Source organism: Crassostrea angulata, chromosome 10, assembly GCF_025612915.1.
Source record: "Crassostrea angulata isolate pt1a10 chromosome 10, ASM2561291v2, whole genome shotgun sequence".
Lineage (NCBI taxonomy): Eukaryota > Metazoa > Mollusca > Bivalvia > Ostreida > Ostreidae > Magallana > Magallana angulata.
Window position 1 is genome coordinate 23,544,173 of NC_069120.1, and position 9,915 is coordinate 23,554,087.

At 33.7% G+C, this 9,915-nt stretch overlaps 1 pseudogene; it reads right to left on the reverse strand.

The window, feature by feature from the left end:
• Positions 1 to 3,939: 3,939 nt before the first annotated feature.
• LOC128164934 (THAP domain-containing protein 1-like) lies at positions 3,940 to 7,903 on the reverse strand (annotated as a pseudogene).
• Positions 7,904 to 9,915: the final 2,012 nt, after the last annotated feature.

The window sequence follows — 9,915 nt, forward strand, 5'->3', positions numbered from 1 at the left end:
ACAATAACAATAATGTTGGATTTTTTTTTACTAATGTGAACTAATAATATGATACTTGGGTTTCAGAATATGTTTTTAAAATATGATTTGCCTATCAAATAACATTTTTATAAGCTTTTTAAAGCGCCCATTCTATACATTGATTTTTGTGGAAAAAATCACTAAAATCAGTTTTTCTCTCTTATGAAACGGTCAATATATTAGCTTTTCTGTCAATTTATATCTTTATATAAAGTCTTCATAATACATAAAAATTAGAAATATTTTATTATTGGAAGCATAAAAAAATAATCTAAATTTCTTCAAAATTTAAGAAAATTAGAGGAAATGCGGGCTAAGCAATATCAATTTTAGTATAAATATTTATTCCAATTTAGTAGTATAAGCTGATAGACACTCTCATGGTCTATGATTTCATTGAAGATTTGAATCTTCAAATCTTAAACAAATGTCTACAGAAGTATAAAGAGCTACACTTATTTTTATCACTCTTTACGTTGAGGAAAAAGGTAGTGACCTTGACCTGACCTTTATCCGAAAACAAAAAGGTCAAATTTAATCAAACTGATAGAATCATTAAGTAATATGATCCGTTTGACTGTGTCAAAATTTTATGCATTTCTTATTATAAGAAGTATGTTTGATAATTAAAAGACTCCTTCCTTAAACGGGTTTCAATTGGTCGTACATCACTTCCGGTTCTCACTCGAAGCGTTCAAGCAATAGAAGTTTGTTTTTTTTAACTTTAGTTCTTTTTAAAACACTTTACTCAATTTTATTAGTTACTATGAGAAAAGTAACGTACCGTAGGTAAATGTACTTAAATATCTACTTTCAATTTCTTAAATCACTTCTGTTTGTTCTTTTCCGGTCCCAAGACAAAATCTTTTTCTCAACGAGATATTATAACTGACTTTTTGTTTTGTTTAACTTAGAAATAATTTCTTTGGATCACTTTACAGTATATATTATATCCCTTTTCTTTTCACTTATGAAATGGATTTTTTTTTGCATATTGATATATGAGGAACGGAAGACCTTTTTGTTGCTATAGCAACAAGAGTCTAGTTAAGGTCTTCCGTTTCCAACGGAAGACCTTATAGTGATTGTAATGTTTCTTATCATTATTTTTTTTTCCTTTTTTTTGTCCACAAGATTTCTCAAAGATGGCAGGATGGATTTTCTTGAAATTTTCAGGACTGATAGAAAATAATAATATCTCTAGGCTTTTTCTTCAGTTTTTCAAAACTCACTACCTGTCGTCCGTTTCCTGTCCCGCGACAAAAAGCTATGGACAATGAGATCTCAAAAACGATAAAGACTTGAACATCCACACTTTGAGGGATGATAGACCTATAGTTGTAGATGTGTTTAAACTACTTGTTTTGTTCGTCGTAACTTCCGGTCGTCACCGGAAGGACTTCAAAATTAGTTATTCTACGCATTAAATTCATTTTCCATAAATTAAATATATAGGTATAAATCTATACTTAGGTTATCTATGCGATGTTAAATCAACAAAAGAATTCTACTTCCGGTGAGTTATCTCAATCATCTCAGGTAGCTTTTTTAAAACACATTTTGTACCCGCGAGATCTCAGAAACTATAAGTGATCAAGACAGGAAACTTTTATGGATGATAGATTTGATTGAAGATGTGTTTAACCGGTTTTATTTTGTCTTTCGTAACTTCCGGTCCACACCGGGAGAGTTAAAACAAATCGAGCTGTTTATCAGTTTAACTGTTTTTCTTTGATATTTTTAGTTTGATAAATGAAAAAATAATGTACAAACGGCAAGTATACAAGAAATATTTAAAACGATTTACATTGAACACCTCCGTTTGCCCCAGGTAGCTTACTTTATTAAAAACAAATTACCCACAAGATGTCAGAAACTGTGATAGATCAAGACACAAAACTTATATAGATAAAAGACATTGATTGAACATGTGTTTAACGGGTTTTATTTGGTCCTTCGTCACTTCCGGTTATTACTCGAAGCGTTCAAGCAATAGAATTTTTTTTTAACTTTTAACTTTTTTTACAACATTATACTCAATGTGATGAACAGTAACGTACCGTAGGTAAACGTACTAAAATATCTACTTTCCATTTCTTAAATCACTTCCGTTTGTTTGTTTCCGGTTCCGAGACTAAAACCTTTTTTCAACGAGATATTATAACTTACAAAAACTTGAACATCCAAACTTTGAGGAAAGACAAAATGTATATATTATATCCATTTCCTGTTTACAAGATAACTGGATTTTTTGTACAGATTAATACATGAGGAACGGAAGACCTTTTTGTTGCTATAGTAACAAGAGTCTTGTTACTGTTTATTTTCCTATTGGTAAATTCAATTACTCTAGACAAAGATATAAATTTTGTTTAACTGTTTAATTCTTGCAAACATCAGCATGTGTCAGTTCACAGTGTGTAAAAGTGGTTAATAACAAAGTGATCTTAACTGTACATCATCATCATTCATATACTAGTGTATAGCAAAAGTTTAACAAGTGGTACATATATCTACACTCTGTCCCAGATTACTATTTCCAACACCTGTGTTTATCATCTGACAAGATGGAAGAGGTGTTTCAAAATATTTACATTATAAAATCTTTTGAACTTTAAGGCATTTATAAATAAAAAATTCAATTGACTATAGGCCTATGCAAAATGTCAAACCAGAAATATCTTGGAACACAGTAATAAGACATGATCTGAAGCTCAGAATTACACTAATTAGAAATCTCATACTTATTGGCTATTTTCTTCAATAAAGGAGATTGCAAATTTACAAGTGCCTTACATAATTGAAAAATCTTTGTGGACAAATGTCTGTATTGTGAAGGTATACGGTCTAGAATACAGTAGTTCTTGATTCTTTCATTTGCACGCTCCACTTGGATTCGACATCACCCAATCTTGTAACATAACTGTGCTTCTTCCCTTGTAAAATGAGATTTTGATGAAAGGAAATGTGGCATATTTAATTTTACACCTGATGGAAGTTTGCCGAAAATGTTAAATCCCCTGTCTGCAAGGATCAAGTCGCTTGGCTTTTACATATCCAAAACTCCACAATGATCGACAATGGCAGCATCAGAGGTGGAACCAGGATAGAGTTCGGAACAATACACAAACGCCCCATTTGGTGCTACACAAGAAACATCCTTTGCTGTAAGGCGACTGTTATAGTTGCTATGAGATAAAGACAGGCTGTTCATATTTGATGGTACATCCTGGGTAATCTCTGTGGCATTCGTAGCGAATCTTGCTGAGGAGAACTTCTCGAATGATTTTGGCATTGATCCTTTGCACTTAAACTGGGAAGATATTCCTACAGTTTTCATCACTCCTTCGAATAAAATTTTATGAAGTGTTGCAACATATGTATTGAAGATATTGGGGTCTGTAGATTTGCTGGTGTTGAATATTTCCGCCAAATCAAGATCCCTGAGATTCAGAAGCAATTTAATAAAGGTCATAAAGAGTTGGTCACTAGTACTAAATCCTTGTACTGTCCATCCACTGAAATAGTTAAATGGACCCATCCTCTCCAAAACATTGACCAACACATTGAATACCTCGGTGGAAAATGATGTATATAAAAGCATCTGTAAATTATAACATGCATGTCAAATAATTTTATTCATACTATCACTATATTACATGTGATATACTTTTAGTTAGGAATTTTAACCATCTTGTTTAGGTAAAACTAAAAGCTCTATCAGTACATGCTCTACCTGTAAAATCATAGTTATATAGAACAAATTTATCTTTAAGAACTACAATGTTTATATATATATATGATTTACAAAATCAACAACTCGATACATTATCTCTTTTCTTAAAAAAAAAATGAATAGAACAGTCAATTTGAAACTGTGGAATACACTCGTGTAACAAACCTTGTCTGGGTCTTGTATTATGTTTCTTATAGTAAAGAGTAGGGTTGTTTTCTCAGTCTTAGAGATTCCATTTCTCTTTGGATGTCTTTGACTTTTTTTCCAAATTATTTACACTTTCTGTAATGTTAAAAAACAAGAGGCCAATTGGCCTTAACGGTCACCTGAGTAGCATATATCCCATACACAAACTTGTCATGGAGTCTCATATATGCATCTAATTAATTAGGTTTCATATTGGAGTAGAAAAATTATAAATTTGTAATGACGACCACATTTCAAAAAGAACTGTGAAACCTAAAATTTTGGTGAAAAACTAAAAGATCTGGTCTACAAAATCATGAATTCAGTTTTCCTTTTAGGTGTGTGGGAGTAAAGAAGAAAAAGTTTTTAACGTTATATTCATTAACATACATACATCCATTTTGGCCCTGCCCTAGAGTCAAAACACATCCTTGTGGGGACATGAAAGTTAAAATTTCAGGAGAGGACTTCCTGGTTAACAGAATTAGTCAGTTTTTTTTTACAGATGTGTGAAAATAGAGAAGAAGATTTTTAATCATTATATGCATTAACACTATATTGCCATATTGCCCCTCCCCCCCCCCCTCATGTCCTGAACCCCTGACCCAGGGGCCATGAATTTCACAATTTAGGTAAGGTAGCAAGGGACGGTTTCGGATAAAGTACCCGTCAATATTTTTGTAAAATTGAGAGTTGCTGTACTTGAAGGCATATGAGTGTTGCTAAAGTTCATGAAATGATTTTTAATGATTATCATTAGTTAGAAGGGTGTCTCTTGTTGAAATTGATATGCAATATGTAGGCCCCTTATGTTAGGTACATGAGAATCAGAAGTAAAATGCGAAACCTGCGGCTATGACTCTAGTGTTGACTTTACACAGTGAAATTGCAAGTTACAGACGGGAGGTAAAATAACACGAAAAGTAGGTGGATGGGACATTGTAAACTACATTGTATACACCGGTAAGTTTCTGACAAGTGATAGTGCAACATGCACACAGTACGGAAGGTCAACACTTTGCAGGGAATTAGCTGGGGGGGGGGGGTTTAAAAAGCTGAAAAATCATGAAAAATTAGCAAAATATGAAAGGGTCAAAATCTCATAAAAACCAGTATGTAGAGAATTTTACCGGTTTTGACTAGTAATTTTCTTCAGAAATTGGTGATTGGCCTTATAAAGAGTGAATTTAAGGTATTTGTGCTAAATGGGAACAAATGAAATTCTAGTTACATAGTTTTGAAGACATGCATCCCTTGTCTACAATGAATTGTATCAAAAAAACTGTTCCCTGCCACCTTAAGGAGATTGTGGATATCATAACCTTGTATTCAGTTTTTTGCCGACATGTGTGGGAGTAGAGAAGAAGATATTTAAAGATTTAAAACATTTTTACTATATGGCCATGTTGGCCCCACCTTAGAGCCTGAACACCTAACAAAGGGGTCATGAATTTCACAATTTTAGTAGAGGGTTTTCATGGACATCATAACCATGCATTTAGTTTTTAACAAATATATATGGGAGTAGAGAAGATTTTCTAAGATTTAATATATTTTTACTATTTGGCCATATTGGCCCCACCCTAGAGCCCGAACCCCTGACCCAGGGGTCTTGAATTTCACAACTTTGATAGAGGGCCTTATGGACATCATAATCATGCATTTAGTTTTCAACAAATATATATGGGAGTAGAGAAGAAGATTTTCTAAGAGTTGATACATTTTTACTATTTAGCCTTATTGGCCCCACCCTAAAGCCTGAATCCCTGACCCAGGGGTCATGAATTTCACAATTTAGGTAGAGGGCTTCATGGAAATCATAATCATGCATTTAGTTATTTTTACTATATAGTCATATTGGACCCACCCTAGAGCCAGAACCCCTGACCCAGGGGCCATAAATTTCAAAATTTTGGTAGAGGGCTTAATGGACATCATAACCGTGCAACCAGTTTTTTCCACACATGTAGTAGTAGTGGGAGTAGAGAAGAAGATTTTTGAAAATTTGGCTTTTTTTGTTGCTGCATATTTGGTCCCGCCCGTGGCACCCCGGGGTGGTAGAGCCATGAATTTCACAATTTAGATTTTTCTTACCATAGAGATGCTTCATACCAAAAACTGGTAACTATTGGCCTGGAAGTTTTCAAGAAGAAGTTAAAAATGTAAAATTGTTAATGCACGACGCACGACGACGGACGAATACCAATTGTAATAGGTCACCTGAGTGATTCAGGTGACCTAAAAAGCTGTAAGCAATTTTTCTTTAAATCTTACTTATGTTGAGAAATGTTAAATAGAGAATATATGCCTTTGTCAGCAGGCATATAGAATAAGTTTATTGCCCATTTCTTCCAACTAGACAGACAGAAAATTGTTATAGAAACTTCATTTTTACTGTAATGTCATATTTTGATAAACGAAATTCGAAGTTTCCTCATATTTTTCTTTCCCTTATGATTCAAATTATAATAAAGTAGTTAATTTATTTAAGAACATGTGTACCCTTTGATGTCTTCGGTGAAGAAACGGCATAGCAGTGGTCATGATCAGCGTTGCTGCCTTGCACATCTTTAAACAAAGTTTCCACAGGACCTGTTCTATCTGCAAACCAAACAAAATTAATTTTATGGGGTTTTTTGGTCATTATTGGTTTCATTGTGAAAATTTTTATACTATATTCTTCATTCACATATATTATTAATTAAGAATATCTCATTTAAAACTTTTGCAAGCAAGACCAAATATTCTAATGTTTCTGCATGGGAGTAAAGTGTAAGAATATGAGAAATGTATAACCTTCAAAGGAATCTGGAGCATCATCACCGTGTTCGTAGTTTGATTTTGCCTTCTCTTCTATTTCTCCTTAATCGAGTCTGCGTCTGTAACATTGAATGACATACTGTTGCAGTTTTTTTTATTTTGAAAAGTAAAAAACATTTGCTTCTTGTGATATAAATTGGTTTTAAATATATATACCAGTGCTTGAAATCAGAAATTATTGTTCACATACATTATTGTTTACAACTTCCCCTTTAAGGAGAGAAGGGATATTTTTATAAGTTAATAAGTAAAAATTAAAATTCTCTATCCTACAGCTCAGTGAAATAGTCAAATAAGTAAACAGAGAGGATGACTGAGTAAAAAAAAGTACATAAAAAGAAGAGTGTTAACAGGTACTACTTACACTGTCGGTGTAAAGTAGTTCCATTAACTATTACACTATACATGGTCAATGTAGAGTCCTAAACATTTATCTCTTTGGTTTAGAATGGTCTGGAAAGCAACCAAGATTTTTGCTATAAGGAAAAACTGTTGGATCATTTTCCTTTACACAATAATTAAAATGACAGCTACACAGCCTGTTGTTGGCGGTATAGGCTCTATTTTCTCTCCTGTAAAGGCAAGATTAACAATGTTAACAGGGGATTTTAACATATGTAGAATACATACTGGACTGCCATCTTTACAAATATTTGGTGTTTATTTTAAATTTTTTACCATTTCTTTATTTTAAGATTTACTATTTGTTATTTCCTTGTTGAAAACAATTCAAAATGCCGATTGCGCCAACACCCTCATCAACCTAGTTATTCTTCTCTCGCGCACAAACACACCACATGCATCCAACTATATCTGATATTATCACAAAAGAATTATGCTGCAAATTTAACCTAGACTTGGCGATTTAAAGTACTGTTTGAAAAATATCGTTAAACAACTAAATCTACTAACTTTTCACGTGCAAATGACAGTACAGTGGACTTTAGCATTAACACTGCACCGTGACCTTGAATTACGCTTTTTATCTACTTTTTTGATAAAACAGGTGAAATTTCATATTTACCTGCATATCTGTATCCACTTATTCCTTTCCTGCGGATTTTTTGGAAATCTAAAAAAGCTGCACGTTCTTTTAGCCCCTGTCATATAATTGCATCCGAAAGCAAAACATAGCGACATCTCGTCTGCTGCCCGGAAGTTGTAAATCGAAAGTGAAAGTAAACGAGACATTCCGACCCTATAAGCACCGTTCCGTATATACAACATTTTCCCGCTATTACTACAGAAACGCGGGAAAATACAATTTTTTTTATTATCGTTTATTTTATTTCAAATTTGACATTTATTTATTTTGAATCAGGGGTAAAGAACATTTTCAAAGTTTGGCCAGGACTTAAAATTTCTTTAAAGGCGCTGTCAGGAGACAGAAAGCGGAAAATTACAACACTTAATATATTAGTATATTTCACAAAGAGTTGTAATACCTTGCAGGATGTCATAATTTTTCCTACGCAATAGGGCAACAGCAGTCTAAGTTCTTAGAGCTTTTAGTCAAATAATCATTCGCTTTCATAACTATAAATGGTCAATAACATTATTTGAAGACAAACCTCATTAAAATCCCGCAAAGCTTTTTAAACACGTATAGATGGTTTTATTGCATTTTGTAAAGTAAACAAGTTCGACGTTATCCTATTATTCTCAATATATATCAACTGTGAAGAATACTTAATAACTTTAAATGAAGAGTCAAAACTTACAAAATCAATATCTGTGCTGTATACAAAAAATTACTGGAGAAAACCCAACCCTTCTAATTTTCCATAAAGCCTGTTTCTCTTTCAAATATGTTGAATAGTAAAGGGGCATGATTACGTAGATGAGATTTATGTTGGAAGCACCATTGCATATAACAATTCAATTTTAACCTACATGTACGAAGAATTTTTTTCAATTCAATTGAAAGTTTGGTGTGTTGGGGACTTTTTTTCAGACGAAGAACTTAGGGATTATACAATTGCTGAATAGATTGCATATCCCTTAATCTTGTCTTTGTATTCTCCAACATGAGTGTGTTGTAAATCAGTGGAATGATTAAAAATTTCTATTTAATTATGCATAGCATATTAATGTTTAAAAAAAGTGTCAAGATACAATTTGGAGCCTTGAATGATAATGAAGTTATGCTAAAGCTAGCAATCACAAATCTTCCTGGTTCCAAGTCCCTGCATTTCTTGTTAATGCTTTAAGCCATGTCGGTGTTGTATAAAGTTAGCATTTTTTTAAAAATCCATTCAGTCAGACGCTAGAGCGTCTGTAGTTACAAATCAAACTTCAAACTTTGTCATCTAGAACGGAGTCTAATACACGATATACATGTAGTTCATCGACGAATTGGCGCGAATTTCCATCCCAAATTTTAGTAAAATTGTATTTCCTTCTTCTATGTAGGCACATGTACCACATCTAGGGTCGCCGCATTTTTTCACGGATGGAACTTCCTCCCACATTGTAAATCGGGCTTTGTTCAACATGTGTTAAAGATTCGGTGCTTGTCGTCGGCTACTGATTATGTTCTCGAACTGTAATAATTTCTTCATATTTTCTGAATGTTCTAAAATTGTTAAAAATTGTTCTGACTGTTCGCCAATTCGTCGATGAACTGAAAATCGGAAAATGTTATTTATTGTGCTATTTGCCCAACATGCAAATATTTTAAATTGGACAGACGGTAAAACTAAACGCGCGTGTTTGTGTCCACAAGCAACAGATTAAAGACCTGAGTGTCCGTAATACTTCATGTTGTGAAAACTTTGCTGAATGTATCAAACTACGAGGCTCATGCATGCACGTACAGTACCGATCAGACCCAACCTAACAGAATGTAAACCCCAGCTAAACCACGGGTTTACTTTCTGGGTTTACTACGGGTTCACTGGAGTGGACCCAGACTAAACCAAGAGTAAACCCAAAGTAAACCCAGAGTGGACACAGAGAGTGAACCTGGTGAGAACTATACCCTTCAAAGCAGACACCTACTGCGTATTCGGAATATACAAGGGGCAGGAATTACAGGCAGTAGGATGGTAAGATACAAGACGGGTCTGCTTCACACTTCAGTGCATACAGTTGACATTAAGAACAATTTCCAGCTAAACTCAAAGTAGACCCCGAGTAAACCCAAAGTAAAC